The 20,347-nt window shown below is 33.2% G+C and overlaps 1 protein-coding gene across 8 annotated transcripts in view; it reads left to right on the top strand.

Annotated features, from left to right (window-relative positions):
• Positions 1 to 3,982: 3,982 nt before the first annotated feature.
• The window catches only part of LOC128253138 (beta-1,4-glucuronyltransferase 1), a 46,703-nt gene continuing 30,338 nt past the window's right edge, over positions 3,983 to 20,347 (top strand). For 2 of the 8 annotated variants that reach the window (XM_052981324.1, XM_052981326.1), the window contains exons 1-2: positions 3,989 to 4,132; positions 12,144 to 12,201. The gene's annotated coding sequence lies outside the window, so the exon portion shown is untranslated. Of the gene's footprint in view, positions 4,937 to 12,143; positions 12,202 to 20,347 lie in introns of all 8 variants that reach the window. The other 6 variants (XM_052981318.1, XM_052981325.1, XM_052981319.1 and 3 more) reach the window with 5 other exon arrangements.

The raw sequence follows: 20,347 nt of genomic DNA on the forward strand, positions 1-20,347 counted from the left end.
GGAAAAACGTAGCCCACTTAAAATGAACTATTGGCCATGAAATACAGAGTGTTACGGAGGCGACTCTATCCAGACCAAATGTTCAATTACGACGATCCAAACAGAACGAGAGTTGCAATTGATTTAAGAGGTGATTGATTTAAGAGGTCTAAGCTTAAAGAAAATTAAATATTCAAGGATAATGTCGGTGAAAGTAAAAACTTCGGGACATGAAGCTGTCTAGAACTTTTGCAAAATTTAAGAAATCGAAGCAGAGATATTAACAACCAGCAGGTGATTTCAGCAGGAAAATCTTGGGTCGATCGTTCAATTGCCAATTATTTTCCAGAGTTTTCGTTTGGGGAATACCCAAGCTGAAATGTCAGACCGTTGGATTTGTATGGAACTACAGCAATTTAGAGTTTCCGTCGTTTAAGAAAAACGAAAAGGGTTTGAGTGCTTATCGAAACTTTCAAAAAATGCCTTTGAATTCTTAAGCTTTTCAGATCTCCAATTCTTAAGTTCTTGATTCTAAGCTTTCTGTAAGCCTTTAGTGTTTAAGAAATCTGATGTTGAGGAAAGGGGAAGAGGTATACAGGTATACAATTCAGAGGCTCAGACGTTTCGGGAATACCCAAAATATATTTATATTTAAAATCATCATTTCAAGTAAAAAATAAATTTTCCTCATTAAACAAGTATGTACAGATCATTGTCGCATTATCGGCTTTAAAAAACTTTCCCGCTTTTCGCGAAATGGATGTATAATGTGGAATATTGCTCTTGCTAAACAGTAGCTTTGTGACGTATTTGTTGTTAACTAAGTGAGAAGACAAGAACACGAACAGTATTTTCAATTAGACGCAGACATTTTAAAGGACTTTCGAAATGCCTAAGCACTATTTTTTTCAATATTTTGGCACTCACCATTGTTAATAGATATTATTTTATTTATTGCACATTTTCTTTCATCAGGAATATAAAATGTTCAGTTACATGTCTATTTTATATATAATCACAGTTTGAGCACTTTAAAATTTCTACATGTTTATGTTTAAAAATAATTTAATTGGTTGCAAAGAAGGACATTCTAAAAGCTGTCGTATAAAATCTCCACTGTCTTATTGATTAGTATTATCAAAAATGATTGACTGTAAATCAGAAATATCTAAATTTGCACCCATCAATGAAGGGTTTATGCAGTTTAAAAATGATGCCTTCAAAATGTTATTATTAAGATCGCTTAAGACTGATTCCTTATTAACTTTAATGTTTATGAGGCACTGAAAAGCAGAGTTCCCATAGCAAGAATTATTTCGGTTTTCCATACCACGAAAAGTTGGTAAAATAACTTTATTATCAGCCTTGCACTTTGTAACCTTTTCATTTAATACGGATACGGATGGTTTAATGACAGCCGTTGTTTGACGTCGTAGGTATACGTTTTTATCAAAAACATTTGTATTGCTTTTCTTATTAGCAACCAGATGTTGAAGATCTTTTCTATATATACTTATTAAAAGTTTGTACTCTAATATAATTAGTCTTAATACTTTTCGGATTAAAGGGTAGTATGTAAGCCAGAAAGTTCTTTTAAGTGAGATAATGCGACATATGTTTCACCATTTGCGAATACACTATCACCAATATTCACAACTCCAGGTGTTATTGATAACTCTTGGCTTTTATGAATTGTTATGGCATACGCCAAATATTTTGGAAATTGGTTTCGTATTATAAAAACATTTTATTGAGCTGACATTTAGATACAATGCGTTCTACTTCGAATTTATTTTCTTCAAATTTGACAGACAACTTTTTACTATTTCATTTATCTTCTTTATTATGACTATAGCTCCATTGACTAAACCAGATGCAACGTCAAGATTTCGAAGTAACACTATTTTGGCAGCTTTTTATACCCTTGCAGAGGGTATTATAATTTCAGTCAGAAGTTTGCAACTCAGTGAAGGAGACATCTCCGACCCTATAACGTTAATATATTCCTGATCAGCATCACTAGGAGAGTCGATCTAGCCATGTCCGTCTGTCCGTCCGTTTCTACGCAACTTGTCTTTCAGTTTTAAAGCTATCTGAATGAAACTTTATCTTTCTATTGCAGGTAGTATATAAGTCGGAACGAGCCGGATCGGACGACTATAGCATATAGCTCCCATAAGAACAATCGGAAAAATAAATGAAAAAAAAATTATAATTTTTCTGTTTTTTAATTTTTTTTTTTAGTTCTTCGAAATGGTTAAATATTTCAGAATTACGGTTTAAATTTCATCAAAATCGGACGACTATATCATATAGCTCCCATAGAAATAATAAAAATATATAAAATAACTATCTAATAATTGAGCTGCAAATCATTATTGCTTCAATGTTTTTAGACATATACGCAAGTAAATCATAATTTTAATGTTTTCAAAAGTATTTAATTCTTGCAATAGCTGCAAGGGTATATGAACTTCGGCTTGCCGAAGTTTTCTTTCTTTTTTGTTTAACTTCTATTGTATCTGCCAAATTAGCAGTTTACATTACATTTACATTTTTATTTTAGTTTTTTTTAGAGTCTTTGCGACTTTAACTTTTTGAATTTATTTTTCGCTTCAATAAAATCGTCAGTTGTAAGCAACATTTTTTCTGAAAAAATTTGTTGCAACATTCCGGCTTTTAACTTTAGGCATTATTCTGTTGTTGGATATAAGCATAAGCGGCTTTCCAATATATCTGATATATTTGGCAAGACATGTATCAATGGAATCGTTATTTAATTTAATTTCTCGTTGAGATCAAAACTGATAGTCTTTCTCATCTAAAACTCCTAATCTAACATGAGCTAAGGTCTGCGCAAAGTCTTGATCTGATTGTTTCCTGACATATCGAGTAAGATCATCTTAAGAAAAAAGCTTTGTCCATAGAACTGTAGAGTGTGAGCTAGAAAAATGTTTTCGAAATCTTTTCTTAGATATATTAACAAATGGAGAAGGTTTGTTGACTGGCTCTAAGTGCACTAAGTCCCCGCGCAATAAAATATTTATTTATTATTTTATTTATTTCACATAATCTTAGATTAATATATTGTAAATTAACATTCGAAACCATTGAGCATTAAGCAGGCATATTTAATGTTATCCCGCATGAACTTTAATTTTGTATTATTCAACTGTGTAAATTTAACAATCTATTTACATTGCGAGCAGCGATTCCTGTAGATCCAGCCACAACGACTTGTTCTCCTTGGGTTTTTGTTATATATTTTCTGATCACATTAATCAAAATAGATTTTCCTGTGCCCCAGCTCCAGGAACAAATTTTCGTAACAGATGTTTGGGAGCTAGTCGTGGATTTTTAAAAGTTTTAATTTTAAGCTCTGTTTTTCATGTATTACAATTATAAGTGGGTTGAACTTTTGAACGCTGAATAGCTCCTAAGGGAACAATTTTTTCGCACTTTTAGCCCTATTTCCCCGGAACTAATTGACTTTCTAAAGATTTTACTATGCACAAACTCTTATGAATCCGCTACCTTTCGATTGCTACATATATCATTTATTAATTTCGAATATTGCGGCTATATATAGTAGTCTACTTGCGCACGCTTTTCGGTGCTCGTCGTCACTACGTGAACGGCCGTCCACAGTGATAGTAGTCTCCATCGTCACTACATGTTCAGCCGTTCATAGTGATAAAATCAACCGGATTAGTTTGTCCAACAACCGCATTTAATTTCTTCAGCAACCAGTTAACTGGCACGAGCAGTGTGACCGTCGCTGGAACTTTAAAATATCCCCGATTACCGCGAGCGGTGTCGACCTCGCCTCTCTTTATATCGCCCTTATCCCAAAATAGCGCTCTCTTAAGAGTAAAACATGGGGTTTTCATGCTTTTTCGATTTCGAGTAGAGATGGAAAAACATCGGTGTTGCCCCGCCAAACATCGATGAAACCGATGCTTTGAAAACATCGATGACATCGGTGTTGGCATCGAAGTTTCTCCACCTCTAATTTTGAGACTTCGAAGTTCGAACTGAACGGTTGTGTTTTTCCCGTGTGTGCGGGTGGCGGACGCGCGTGCCAATCGGAAAAAGCCTGAGAATTAAATGAGTTGTTCGCAAAAGCCAAGGCAGCAAAAAGGAGCGAACCAAGGTGTGTTGTGTGCGTATGCGGGGAAAGTCAGCTCACGAAAAAGTTCTAAGATCGCCGGACGGACAAAATTATTTGTCGTCGACTCGGGGCCAAGGAAAAACAAGTGTAGCATACAAATTTAAGTGTTAGCTGTGCAGTGTGTGTGTGTGCAATTGTGTGCGAGCGTCAACTATATAAACAACAAAAAATTGTATTTGCTGCAGAGAAAGAGAGAGCAGAGAGAGAGAGAGAGACAGAGGGAAGCTGTTGTTGCCGCTGCATGTGGCATGCCCAAAAATCAGCTGGCCCCGTTTTGCCTCTCCCTCGCACACTGGCACACGAAGCGTGTAGTCCAGTGTAAAAGGCGGCGCAGCTTTTCCTTTTTAGCGTACATTCTGGACTGGACACTCTCGGCTTATCTCTCTTTCTCCATTTCCAGCACTATGCTACAAATGTGAAAAGCAAACCCGTTTCGTTTTACTTCACCCACTGATTTGGTTTTTTCTGCTGTCGCGTCACGCCTCGTCTTGTTTTTGTTGCAGTTGTTGCTTTTACTTAATGCCCCTTTCATTCATAGAAAACGGTCAGCAAACGAATAACAAAACAAAAGCAACAGCAGCGCGATTTCTTTATTTTCGCCCAAGAGAGCAGCCAGAAAAGCCAACCCAAAAATCAACAAAACACAATACACAAAGCCAAATTAAAGAAATTTAATTTCAAATTCGTGCGGCCACCAACAACCACAGCCATATCGAAAGAAAGAAAATTATCAAAATCATCATCAGCAGCACAAAAATCGAAAATTGACTCGCTGTTGTGTGTGATGTAAGTTCGACAATAACTCCCTACAATTGAATAAGTTCATTTTATATCTGGTCTTTTGTGTCTAACTGGCGCTATTGTTGCTGTTAATTTGGCTTCCTTTCGTTTTCCGCTTGTTTGTGGAATTCGTTTCTCGATTCTCTTTATCGGCGCAAAAGTTGTACATATATGTACATAGTGTGCTCCACTTGGATTCTATATTTAACTTTTAAAATATCAGACTATTTCCGCTGTTTTCAAATTCAACTAATCCAAAATATGTTTTAATTTTTCATAGAGTTACTTCGCTAGACATAAATAGACCAGACATAACATACTAAAACTATCTTAGATATTTGTTGTAAACGTGAACGATTGTTATGATTTTCTGGCTTTTTCTATGGCAGAAATCATGTGATGCCAACCCATAACGTCTACAAGAAATTTGATGAGGTTCTTAGCAATAGTAATCAAAGTGGTAAAATCGCGAAATCGTAACTCGTTCTTTATCTATTTAAGCATACGTACATGCATAACTTGTTCTTCCATCGTTTAAATTCTTATTTGATTTGATTAATTCATGTTTCAATCGTCTGTTGATCTTCGCATTATCAAAACATTTGTTAACCCATTAAAAACGTGTTCGCCATTTGTTGTCTCTCAAAGAAATCATTAAAAATCCCATTAATTTTATCGTCGTTTGTGTCTAAATATATGTCCCCTTGGTAAATACTTGAAAATATATGTTTTAATTCGTGTGTAGGTCTTTTAAAAATAGATTTATGTAGGTGTCAAAAGAAGCTAAATAAATATGGAGCTTACATGTTTGTTCATTGTACAAAACCAAAATAAAACCGAAACCTTAAATAGTACTTGTGTTAGACCTGTCTTTTATGAAAATGTATTTGTTTTTCTGTAAAATTTACTAATCCATAATTTTGTTGTTTATTTTTTCCCGTTATTTTTTGAGTTGAAACCCAGTTTTTTAAATTGTCTACGTTATAACCAGCTTAGGTTTGCCTTTTCTGTTTAAATATCAAATATTTGCTAATTATATCTATCCATACTTCAGTACTTCCATGTTTTTCTCCTTATTACTATATGTTTATATTTGATAAGCACTCCCTTGTTTACTCCATTTGTATTAGTCCACGAGTTAAGTAGAAAACACACATAAAGGGTTGTTCTTTAGTTCTTTAATTGAACAAATGTTTTTCTGAGCAATGGATCAGTACTGAATCGTTCGTCAGAGTTAATTGTTGAAACATAAACGAACGAACGCATTTCATTAGTTGAATTGCGTAGAACCTTGGAGTCGAGGGCTTGATAAGCATGGCAAGATTAATAATTTATAGATAAACAATAATTAACATTTGGTTAAAGCGGAAGTGCACAATTGCTGTTCACTTTATAGCTGTTAAGCATGTCTAAGATTTTTGAAAATTTTGTTTCACCCCAGCGAGTAAAATCCGAGGCCGATTTAGTTTAATTCAAAATTAGCTAGTTGAAAGACATTCTTAATCTTCAGTATGCTTCGTAGTTTCTAAACTAGAGTTAATGATTGATTTTTTTTGAGATAAATAAAAGGTTGATCTTGACAATTATTGTGATTATAATAAGCGCTTCATAAACGACGCTTACAAATTAGTTAAACAAAAATAGAGACGTAAATAGAGACGTAATTTAAATTTTAACTTATTTTTAAGGTATTTTTCCGAGCCGACCTTCAAAACAGGTTTGACCTACAAAATCCATACATGTAGCTTTTTGCCTTTTCAAGACTAAATGACCCACAAGTGACGCAACAACAACGTTTAATACATAACTTTGTTTGTCATGGCGACAGCTTAAACATCTTTAACAATTAGTGATTGTGGTTTTATAAAAAGCTTACAACCAAATTGCTTCCAGGTGCTAGCACTAATTTGTGATAAAGTCAGCCCTTGAAACGCGAAAACATTTTGAGCATTTGTATACTCTTGCAGAGGGTATTATAATTTTAGTCAAAAGCTTGCAATGCTGTAATGCTCTCGGAAAGCACTATAACCGGTGCTAAGATTGAGTTTGAGCCATTGTGGGTTTTCGAAATAATCACATAAATCTACGACTTTCGAACGCTACTCAGACAGAAGTGACTTTTTCGACAACCAGTTCACGCACTGATTTCAGTGAAACGGGAGTGCAGGTTTCTATGCAATCAATTTTAAAATGTTATGAATTCATCGTTCTTAATAATTTATTTTGTTTGAGCTTAAAACATCAAGAATTTATTTTAAATTGATTTTTAGTGACTGTTGCACGCTACATGTTGCACGCGACGTTTATTTCCACCATACTTTATATGTTGTTTTTGGCATAAAAATTCCATTCAATATCCACACATCCAATTTGATTTAATATATCAGTCAAGTTCGTCAAGTTTGGTTTAATTGTTTTTTAAATTTCCTCTCCACTTTTTGCAGAAAATTTTGTTTTATTTTTCGTTTCCTTCATTTATCTACGTTAAATAAAACACAAACATAAAAAAACAAACCACTTAAAAATTTTCGGACTTACTTTCTGATATACTCGACGAACTTTTAAATAGTTTTTAGGTTTAACCGCTGACTATATCAAATCAGTTTTTTTTAAATCGATTTGGGGCGAAACTCTGTGTTTAGAGGCAAAGCTAGATTGTCATTTGACTAACTCCTTCGATTCACTGATTAAAAATGTTCTTTGTCATTGTTGAACGCTACAGCAAAAGAAACTGATAAGCTGATAAGAAATTCTCCGTTATTAGCAATCGCATTGTTTCTTTTAAATTTGATCACAAACAAAGGGTTAAAACCGCGAAAATTAATGAATCACAACTCCCTATGAGAAAATAAATCAAAACAAAAAGTTATATAGAATGCTCAAAACAAAACTTTCGTACTTGTTCGACTTTGCTTCCAAATATTTTAAAAAGTGTTATTAGTGAATCTTTTATATTAATTAAATATAATCAATTCCCTATTAAAACATGTGAGAAGAACAGACATATATTGACTTTGATTTTTTTTGGCTGCGGTTGACCTTTCCAGAAAATTGCCCATATATAATCGTGACTCTGACAAGGAGAGTTAATCTATGCATATAACTTTAAAAATTTAAACCTAACGTTTTTTTACATGTATTCATTCAAATTTTATTTTTTATCTCCAGTTCTGCTTAGCCGATTTAGCTTATTGCACTAGAAATAGATCTTCAACTTCATATAGAATGTGATGTGCATAAAGTTAGCAGTACAACTTTCAAAATCTAAATTTTTTTTACCATAATTTGCCGTTATTTGTCCGTAAATTATTTGTGAATGGAAAAACTTTTATATCAATTTAGCAGTACACAAAACTAAACTTTAACTTTTTGAAAATTTTTTTTGCAGGAATTTGCCGTTAATTATTCGTTAATCAATAAAATTTTCCGTTCGTGTTTTAATATATTTTAAAGCAATAAGAAACAAAATTTAACACATACTTACATACATATACATAAGCTGACAGAGCTCTGCAAACGTCGACGCCCAAGGCGCAGAGTTCTAGACCATCGTGCAACTATAGTTGCACCATGTTATAGACCAGTAATCGGCACACATACTGTAACATGCTCGCACTTCTATGTGTGAGTAATTTGCAATGCGAAGCTCGTCAGTCAATGTTTGTAAAACATTAAAATTTCACAACGTTTAACAATAATGTTTATATAAATATTACAACAGATATGAAGTGTGGTGTTTTACTTATTCAATGTCTACCAAGTATAAATCAAGAGAAAGAAAAGTAACAATGTGTCAACATGGGTTAACCGGCTTTCGACCCTTCCCCTGGATACCGTGTTGGTATTGGGTTCCCTTTTTGTGGTTAACCGCAGAAAAACATTTTTGTGCGTTTTGTTTTCGTTTGCTTATTTATACTTTCCTAGACCAAAAGACCCTAGTAAGTAATTTGTAAAAGCATAACTTTGGGTTATCACCGACGTTGGATAGGTGTGGATGCGAAAAAAGAAGAAAAGCCTTTCTTGTTATTCATACAATAAAGTATAAGTACATAAAAAATCTTAAGTTTTTATACCCTTGCAGAGGATATTATAATTTCAGTGTGACATTTCCGACCCTATAAAGTATATATATTCTTGATCAGCATCACTAGGAGAGTCGATCTAGCCAAACAAACAAGTCCCTCAGTTTTTAAGCTATCTGCATGAATAGTTCGCAAAGGAGCAAAAAGGACAAAAAATATAGCATTGATGTTATTAATTTTTTTTCTAGTTTTTTGAGATAGTAATGTTAGTTAACTCCCATCGGAACAATCGGAAAATATTTTTTTTTTTAATTACAACGTATTTTTTTCTTTTGAATGTTAAATTCACATAATTAATGTAGAATTTTATTCAAATTGGAATACTATGTCATATAGCTGTCATAGGAACGATTGAATAATTGAGCTAAAAATCATCATAACTTCAATGTTTTTAAACATATATTTTAAAGAATATTTAATTTTTGCAACAGCTGCGATAGCTTCGGATTGCCGAAGTTTGCGTCCTTTATCGTTTTTTTTTTTTATTTTTAATATAGATCGCTGGATCTTGCCCTAAATGAAGCTTTTATAGTGTTGAGAACCTATATCTAGATATTTGTTCAAAATCCGTTGACAATATCCAATAGCTGCCATATATCAGTGTAAAAGATGGATTCTTGAAACTATTCAAATCGTATTTCGACGATTGAACGACTTTGTCCTGTATCTGCCGCAGAAATATCGAGTAAGTTTTATAAATTTAGTTGCTTTCGAAGAATTTAGGTAATATATTCGTTTTTTTTTTTGCATAATATGGCTTTGCTTTATATCCTTTATGAGCCGTTCCTTGACTGCAAAGGTGCTGAAACTTCGGCTTGCCGTAATTAGCATCCGCTCACGTTTTTACTTTGAAACGTGTGATTAAAGGTCGATCTTTTCGATAAAAAGGGTAGGAATTGGGCAAGGAGATATAAATGTAGAGCAGCGAGAACACAACCCTGGACCCATTTTTCGCCGATAAACTTAAAAGCTTTCCTGACTTAAAGATTTCCTGTCATGCACAAATTTGTGAACACCTTACTGTACTAAAAAGGGTTTCGTAATTTATTAAATTTTTTAATATATTCGAATTGCTTTTACCTTTACTATTATATTTGCCTGTCGCCTTCGCAGCGTGTGTTTTTTAGACCAAATATGAAAAGGGTTTTTTTTATGTAGTCTGCTTTGTCATGACAACCGTAGGACAACCAAATGTTTTCTCTTCTTCCTCTAACATTTGGGCACTGAAAACAGTCAGTCAGTCACCGAGTCAGGGGCTCGGCCATGGGTGTTCTGCCTAAAGGCAGGTGTGTGGGATTGGGACTGGGCGGGACAGGTGCGTCCTCTGTCAGATGTTCTAACACCTTTCTCCATGGCAAGAGGGCAAGTCACTGTCCGCATGACATGCGTTGAGTTGCGCCAGCGGAGGTTTATGCTTAATGCTTGATTGAATTGAAACGAAAGGAAACGGGTTGTTTAACGGGCACTTTATGGCCAAAAACATAGAACAACGGTCTGCGATTGTTAGCGGGAAAAGCTTTAGAACGCAAGTCCCTGGGTCAGCCAATAAAATAGTGTTCGGTGCCCTTAACATTCATTTTAACGGGGTTAAACCATTTTTAGTACATGCTTAAACAATTTGTTTTGGTTTAGAAATTTTCCACCGGAAAAATGAGCTATACTAATTGGTCTGTCCTTAAGAAAATCTGTATTTGTATCTTCTTAACTAAAGAATTAAAAAAAAAAACAAAATAGAAAACTTACATTTAAAAACTTTTTTTTTATATAAATTGTATTGTTTCCATAGGAGCTATATGATATAGTCGTCCGATTTTGATGCAATTTAAACCGTAATTCTAAAATATTTAATGTCGAAGAACTAAAAAAAATATAAAAAACAGCAAAGTTATCTTTTTTTTTTTCATTTATATTTCCGATTGTTCCTATGGGAGCTATATGATATAGTCGACCGATACAGCTTGTTCCGACTTATGTACTACCTGGAATAGAAAGACAACTTTTGAGAAAGTTTCATGCAGATAGAGACTAGTTTGCGTAGAAACGGACAGACGGACGGACAGACGGACATATGGCTAGATCGACTCTACTAGTGATGCTGATCAAGAATATATATACTTTATAGGGTCGGAAACATCTCCTTCACTGCGTTGCAAACTTCTGACTGAAATTATAATACCCTCTGCAAGGTTATACAAATTTATATTACGATATGCTCCATATTAAGCCCATAAAATGTTTATGTATTCGGCATACACAGAGAAAATTATTCAATTAAAACGAGCTCAATCTGAAAACTTTCGTACTCAAAAAAAGGCAAGACCAAAAAGTTTAAGTTTCAAAAAATGTATTCAAAATCCGTGGTCCACGAAGCCGACAGAATGAACAAAATTTGGCGCTCTTGTTTTTAAGTTTTTTTTATTTTAAAATTCTTTGTTTTGCACACCACAACTAAACATTAACTTTTTTAAATTTTTTTTTGCAAGAATTTGCCGTTAATTATCCATTATAATTATAACTTCGCTGTTTTCTTTTATTTTAATAAACTTTAAGCCATTTCTAGTTTAATATTTCATAAATATGGTGTTCAATTTGTTAAGATCGAACGACTATATCAAATAGCTCACATTGGAAAAAAAATACAAATTATAACTTTCCTGTTTTTAAATTTGTTTATTTATTTATATTTTTTTTAAAATAACGAACAACGATATCATATTGGTACCATAAGAATGATCAAAAAGTTAATCGAAAAATCGTCATAGCTTCACTGTTCTTAAACATATACGCATACAAGTCAAATTATAGTCATTTTAAAGAGTATTTAATTTTTTCAATATCTGTAAGTTTATACAAACTTTGCTTCCTTTGTTGTTTAATTATTTTTTCTTCAGAAATTAGTTTTAGTGAAGTAAAAGTACTAAAAGTACGTAAACCCTTATTCGGAGTTAGAATATTTGTATCGTTATAGAGGGCCCGTCAGCCATACTTTCTTGTTTTCAAGAAAATTTTCTTTTTGATTTTCAGTTGCGTCTGAAAATTTTAACTTCAACTTGTGTTGTCTACAATTGCGGTTTCTATTGACTTTAAACGTGGACTAATATTAATCTAAATGTTTTTTTTTATCATTTCAGAAATATACCCTACAAGGACATCAAGCTTCATATCCAACATCAATTATAAATTATCAAAGTAAGCTTAGACATCAGTCTGTTAAACAAATTTCTTCTATGCCAACAATGGGATATATGTACATTTAAAGTTTAGATGTTATTATTATGCAAACGCATAAAGTTCGAGCGATGAGAAAAAAATAGGTGCACTGAAAGAAACAGATAACTTGAAGGCATTTACACAAATCATTAATAAGCAGTACTAAAGTCTCCTAATTGAACTTTTAATACACTTGCAAATCGATAGAATGAAGGAATAAAGCTTTAAACTCATTTTAAAGAGTCAAGTTTGTGTAACTCATTAAAATGAATTTCAAAGTTGTCATAAACTTCGAAAATTCTTGTATAAGCATGAAATTTAAAATTTTGAAAGTTTGATTGTTTCTTATTTTAACTTCTTACCTTATAATCAGGTTTGTGTGTTCTACATTAATATTTCACCAATGTGGTCTTGCAATTAAGTCACTGAAATTGATGCTCTAGGGTAAAAAGAGGAAGAAATTTAATTAAAATTCGTTTGAGACAACCCCTATCACATGGTTTCTCCGAGCTTGTGTGTACTTTTTGGCAACCTTCCAAGTGGCAAATGCCAATGGTGTAAGTTTTATTATACATAGAAAAAATTCTGTTTTTGACATAAATTTGAAAACGTGGTACCCGCCACTGACTGCTGAAAAAGTGTTGGGTACCGCCAGTCATGGCTATTTTAAAAGGACATATCTAAGGTCGATCTTTCTGATTTTTTTTTAAGTCTTTTTTTGTAAAATATAGTTCAAATATTCTCAAAGTTATAAAGTTCAATTATAATCAGTTTGGGAACTACAGATAAAGTTGAGCAACTGTTTTTCTGAGTGCAGGTTTTTTTGAGACCATTTTGAGATGAGACAAGGAGAGTGAACCATGGGCGATGTGCTATGGCAGCCACTCAAACTTGACAGACTTGGGCCACGAGCTTATATATTCGTATAGTGCTGTAGAGCTTGTGATTGAATTTGTGTGTGACTAAGGGCAAGGACGAGTGGCCTATGTGACCGCTACGGCAAAGAGTCCTTCGGCGGGAATAAAAAATGCGGGAAGTCCTCAAAAGGAACCAATTTTATAACTTATTGTTCTTAGCTAAGCTGGCAGAGAATCAGTCCTGTTAGCCCAGCAGAATCTCTGATGGGATTTTCGCACTGCGACCCAGATGCCACAGATGTGCCTTAATTAATTTAAAGCTGGGGGGAGATCATATGGTCAACTTAGGCAGCTTTATATGTCGCAAAAGTTCTAACGAACTTCCTTAAGACTTATGATAGAAAATTAATACCTTCTACCTACACTGTGCTACGGAATAGTGTTTTCGGACATTGTGACAGTGCCTCGCAACACATGGTAAATTTTGCATTTAACAATAAAGTCGGTCGGCTTGAAAAAAACTAAAATGTATTGTTACATAAAATTAACAATAAAGGATATACCCTTGCAGCTATTGAAAAAATTAAATATATCTTAAAACAACTGATTTTCGATATTTTTGAGCGAATGTTAAAAAAACAATGAAGCTATGAAGGCTGTTTTTTATTTTTCCATTTAGTCCTAAAGCTGCTATTTCACGTGCAGCACGCCCACCCTTAAATATTAAATATCAAAATCGGAGGACTTTATCATATAGAACCCATTAAAACAATAAAAATATTAAAAAAAAATATTTTTTAAATTAAACTTTTCTATTTTGTAATTTTTTTAGTTATAGTTTGACAGTTTAGAATAACGCTTTAAATTCTTTTAAAATCGGAAAACTATATCGTATAGCTGTCATAGGAACTATCGAATAACTGAGCTGCAAATCATCATAGCTTCAATGTAAGCATACACGCAAGTCAATCTTAATTTTAATGTTTTCAAAAATATTTAATTTTTGCAATAGCTGCAAGTGTATATGAACTTCGGCTTGCCGAAGTTTGCTTTTTTTCTTGTTTTTATTTTAAATTTTGATTTTAACTAAAAATGTTTAAAAAATAAAGAATATTTATTTTCCCTTTTTATACCCTTGCAGAGGGTATTATAATTTCAGTCAGAAGTTTGCAACGCAGTGAAGGAGACGTTTCCGACCCTATAAAGTATATATATTCTTGATCAGCATCACTAGTAGAGTCTATCTAGCCATGTCCGTCTGTCCGTCCGTCTGTCCGTCTGTCCGTCCGTTTATATGCAAACTAGTCTCAGTTTTAAAGCTATCTTCATGAAACTTTCCCAAAAGTTGTCTTTCTATTGCAGGTAGTATATAATTTGGAACGAGCGGGATCGGACGACTATAGCATATAGCTCCCATAGGAACAATCGGAAAAATAAATGAATAAAAATTATAACTTTGCTGTTTTTTAATTTTTTGTTTAGTTCTTCGACATATAGTAATGGTAAAATATTTCCGATTTAGGGTTTAAATTTCATCAAAATCGGACGGCTATAGCATATAGCTCCCATAGGAACAATCGGAAAAATAAATGAAAAAAATTATAACTTTGCTGTTTTTTAATTTTTTGTTTAGTTCTTCGAGATATAGTAATGGTTTAAAATTTCAGAATTACGGTTTAAATTTCATCAAAATCGGACGACTATAGCATATAGCTCCCATAGGAACAATCGGAAAAATAAATAAAAAAAATTAAAACTTTTCTGTTTTTTTAATTTTTTGTTTAGTTCTTCGACATATAGCAATGTTTAATTATTTCAGAATTATGGTATTAATTTTATAAAAATCGGACGTCTATAGCATATAGCTCCCATAGAAATAATTAAAATATATAAAATAACTACCTAATAATTGAGCTGCAAATCATCATAGTTTCAATGTTTTTCAGCACATACTCAAGTAAATCATAATTTAAATGTTTTCAAAAGTATTTAATTAAAGCAATAGCTGCAATGGTATATGAACTTCGGCTTGCCGAAGTTTGCTTTCCTTCTTGTTTTATTTTAAAGAAACCAGTTTAATTTATTGGTAACGTCTCAAATTTCACAAAATTAGGCGGAATGTGTCATATATCAAGAGAAGTATATGTAAATTGTATTATCACAGTCAGATACTTGAGTTTTTCAATGATTGAAAAAAGACATTTCTGCGTTTGGTCAACTGTAAGTGATTGGTCATCTGTATCGTCTTGTGGCTGATTGGCGCCTCAGGCACGAATGCGTGTGTGATATTTTGCAATTCATTGAATTTGCATGTGTGTTGAAAATATAATTGAAACTCGGAGTAATTTCCCAGTCGGCTCACTGACTTGGCGCGGAATAATTAAGTTTCAACTCACGGGTCTTCTTTTTATACTCTTAACTCTAGGAGTAAAAGTATATATAAATTAGTGATTAGCATTGAAAGCCAAGTCGACAAACTGTCCGTCTGTATGAACTTCGAGGTCTCGGAATCTATAAGAACTCCAGATTCCAGTCATGCCAATGCATCGATTGTTTGTTAAAATATTTTAACGCCCACTTTAACGCAAACAGATCGCAAAAACTCTGTGAGACTTGGTAGAGGAAAGTTACTTCGCGGTGTATGTTTAATCGGTCTATAACATCGACACACCATACTTTTTTTTAAAAATCAAACATTTATATCAAAATTTATTAAAATATTAAGATTATTTTTTTAGAAGTTGTTTTTTACTGTTTTGCAATGTTAATTTTCTGTGGATGGCGCCGTTTAAAGCCCGATAATTTTCTGGGTGTGTATACTTCTTTTGAATTTGACTAATTGAGAAAAGTCTGGGCACGCAACCAAATCGATTATTTCTGTTTCACTTGCGCTGAAATGCGTTTTGTAATAGCCTAGTACTCAGATCGACGAAATCCGTTCGTCAGCTATGAATGAGAGCGAGAGGCGAAAACCTGGCGGACACTTTTCGTCGGGATCTTTTCTTACCCCGGTACTCAGATCGGCGAAAATTCGATTAATTTGAACGGATTTCTGTTTGTCAACTAGCCCATTTGATAGAGAGTAAGACCGTAGCAATCCTAGTTGCGATGAACTCTCAAAACTGAGGTCACGCTTAAAAGATAATAATAAAGTTTATCCACTACCGAAACCGTTTTTCGAGCTGAGTACTAGGCTTATAGTCAACAGAATGTTAGAGAGAAAGAGGTCAAGAACTTAAGCCTAAAAATTTAACTTTCCACAATTGAAAAACACTATAAAGCCATATTCATTTTAAAATTTGTTAGCTGAGTATCGGATATTTCTTCGACTATAACTTCCTTTTTGTTGCTTTTGAATTTTAAAAGGATGTCTGTGCCTGTTTATCTTTTTAACAATATCAACCTGGCCATTGGAATTTGTGCAACCTTTACGTCGCTTTTTAAAATAGTTAATAGTAGTTAAATTTCAAGGTTCTGGCTATTATTTCTTTAAGTTTCCATTGATTTTAATTAGGTTAACCCAAATTTTTAGTTTTTGAATTTTACGAAATCAGCTCTCTAAAATGACCTTTTAATTTTTGCCGTTTTATTATTTGTTAATTTGTAACTTAGTTTAGGTTAGATTTTCATCGTGTCGTTTCGTTCACAAGTGTTTTATCAAAATCCCTATCATCTATCAAGAAAAACATATATTTTTTTAGTTGTTCTAAAAAATAATTAATTAAAACTACAGCACTACGCCTTTGTAGAACTGTGCAAATTACAATTGGTATTTTATCTTGCTACATGCCAGACGTCAGTTTCCAACGAAATCTCAAAACAAACGTTTGATTTGTTTTCTTTTTAAGATAGCTTATCTGACAAATTGGTAGCCATATTCAATTTTCTTTTAACAGAAACGATATGTACGACATGGTTTGTTTTACAAGCTCTTGAGATTGCTTTGACATATAGGATAGCAATTGAAGGTCTTGCTCGGTGGTCTTTAAGTATAAAAGGTAGTATATACGTCGGAACAAGCCGGATTGGGTAATTATATAGTATATGGCTCCTATATAGAGGGACAAGCGGAAAAAACAAATAAAAACAAAATATAACTTTTCTGTTTTAATTTTTTTTTGTTCTTCGAGAAAAAGTATTTATTTAACATTTCAAAATAAAGATTTAAATTTCATTAAAATCGACCGACTAAAGCATATACCTGCCCTACCCTTAATACCGGAATTTTTGGGATCTTTGAACAACGACTTCAAAACAATTTCATATAGCTGCCATTCGAAATTCAGATGTTTTAAAGAATATTTAATTTTTGCAATGTATGAAAGGCTTTATAAACTTCGGCTTGATGGGTATTCTGGGTTGGGTATTTCTTAGGAAAAAATAGATTTAATCGGATTTAAGGGAGTTTGTGTTCGAATTTTGTCAATATATTTTAAAATCTTTTCGAACTTTTGTTTTTTATTAAATATTTTTTGGCCAACCTTTTTTAGCTCAAGTTTGACCATTTCCTTAAGCTTACATTAGGAGCGTGTTGAAGCAGACAACTCATTCTCTCATTTAATTAACTCACTTTAGCACTGCTAAAATGCAATACATTTTGAATGCCACTTTAAGTGCACTTCCGTTAAGCGTTCTACTTAGTAGACACTTCCGCTTTAGCGAACTGGAAGCTTTTGGATTATTTCGTTTTGAGTTTTCCTGTGAGACTAGGTATTTTTTTTATTTTCCATTAAACAGTGAATTAATTAATTCGTTTTCGACAAGACCCTCAGTTTCAAAACTCAATACCATCACCCAATCCCATTTAATTCATTTTTCCCTATCCTGTGATCCTGTGTTACAGTAGTGGTTGCTCCGGTCTGGTTGGCGATATATGTGTGTGCATACAAACGTGCCTGCAGTCGCAATTCCATTAGCCAAGTTAACGCTTCCCGGGGGAGCCCCACCATTTATTTGCGCTTTTAATTAAAATTACGAGCGTCAAACAAATTTGTCTGCGGTGTACATGCAATAATCATCATGGTAGAGTTAGCCGTGTTAGTCTTTGGGTCATTTGAAGGTAGTTAAATAAAACATTGGTTTAATCATTAATATTGATTATGTTTACTTTTACTTTTCGGCTAATGCTAGCATAAGAAAGTAGAACACAAATTGACTTCAATCTATGTTTACAAGTCTAAGTCGCTAGCTTATTGTTCGGATTCACCGTCGTCGCCAAAAATACAGTTTTAAACATTGAGATTTTAAATTTAGTATTCAAATGTAAGAACAATTTTTCAAAGAAAAAAAAGACGGAGACCGTGAATATTTCGGAGGCGCCTTGAAAACAGTTGGTTTGCGGTGAACATTATAACTAGTGACCGGATTATTAGAAAAAAAATGTATATGTATTTTAAAGCTGATGAATTTTTCGGGGTAATTTTTATTTGTTCTATTTTTTATTTTGATCACTTTAAGTGTTTTAGCTAAAAAATCGCGGTTAATTTGTTATTTAAAAAAAAAAAAAAAAATTTGTGATAACCTGCTGATTTATGTTAAGAAGTAATGTTCAAATTTTTAAAAGGATCGGCTTAGTAGATTTTGAGTTCTGGTGTTTACGAACCTTAAAAAGACGTTTTCGGGAAAATCGATGTAAAGTTTTTCATACATGAACAATCTGGTTGCACGGCCGGTCGTTTGAAACGCTGTAACTCCGTTAGTTTTACTCGTATTGACTTGAAATTTTGTACAGAATATTCTCAACATATTGTTGAGTCAAAAAAAAAGGAAAGAAAAAAAAAGTTTGAAACCCAACCCCCTTATATTCCTTGTGGCAGGCTGTCCTGGTAGGAATGCGCCCTTAGGGCACAGTTTATTCAGCAGACGAAGACAGAGATGCACGAGCGTGGAAAAAAGCTCCCCAATCTTTGCTTTCCTCTTCACGCTTTCTTTGTTTTCCTTTGCAGGGCGTTAATTTTTAATTAGGTCAAATGCACCTAAAATTGCATTTTAAAGCAAGTCTTAACAGTTCGTTTGCATTGCGTAGGGGCTCCTACTAGGAAATGTTGTGTTGCTGACCCTATAGTAATTCTGAACATTTACATTAAAATATAAATTGTCTTAATATTTTCGTTTCGTTGACATTTATTGAGCGGTTAAGTATCTAGATCAACTTTTCTTCTAAGGAGCTGACAGCAAGAAAATTTTGAAAATACCAATGCGATAATATATGCCCATAATAATATGTTCATATCCGTTTGTATGTTTTTGCAATTCCCTAATGAAGGTTAATTAACTATGAAATAGTTATTAAGATATGTGCTTATACGGGTATGAGATTACATTGTTCGCCTCATTCATAGACGGATTCATTGAAGCTTAAAGACAGAGATAACTATATGGATACTGCTTGAGAATTTTTTGGTAATAGATTCTCGGTCACACTGCCTTTTTAATGTTAAAGTCAATTTAATTTTTAATTTTTAAAGGTTTTCAATTGTTAACTTTAACAAGGCTTTTTCATTCCATTTTGTCGTCAACTCCAATAAGTGAGCAAAATTGTACTTTTTAAATACAATTAAATATCAAATAGATTTCGGTATAAAAATACCGTTCATTAACATACCATAGGGTATACATTAATGAGCCAATTGAAATCTAAAAAGTACAATTTTGCTCATTCATTGGAGTTGCCGACCAAACGGAATGCATTAAAAATAGGGTAGAGAAACAAGAAAAACAAAAACATAAATATTTTAACACTTAGGCATCGTGATAATGACTAGTTTTTCTTTTGTAAATATAAAAATACTGTTTTTGCGGGCAATAATAAAAAAAGGTCAATTGTTCGGTGCAGCCCCAAAGCACTGCTAAGTTTGTTTCTTTAGAATTTAAAGGTAAGAACTGCAACGGAACAGACAGACGGACATGGCTAGATCGACTCTCCTAGTGATGCTGATTAAGAATATGTATATACTTTATAGGGTTGGAGTTGTCTCCATCACTGCGTTGCAAATTTCTGACTGAAAGGGTATTAACACTAACTAGGAAATAGTATCCTTGCTATAAAAAAGTTTACTTAACATAAAAATGATAAGAGTACTGTGAAACTGTGGGATCGCTTTAAAAACTGTAGAAAATTACGTAAATGGTACCCAACTGCAATTGCCAATACAAAAACGCAACTGCGTGAAAAACCAAACAGTACACGGAGTATGTTACGTTACAGTAATAACGTTATAATGACTATCTGAAAGGTATTTAACTATCAAACAGTAAGCCAGACAAAC

This window comes from Drosophila gunungcola, assembly GCF_025200985.1.
Source record: "Drosophila gunungcola strain Sukarami chromosome 2L unlocalized genomic scaffold, Dgunungcola_SK_2 000007F, whole genome shotgun sequence".
Classification (NCBI taxonomy): Eukaryota; Metazoa; Arthropoda; class Insecta; order Diptera; family Drosophilidae; genus Drosophila; species Drosophila gunungcola.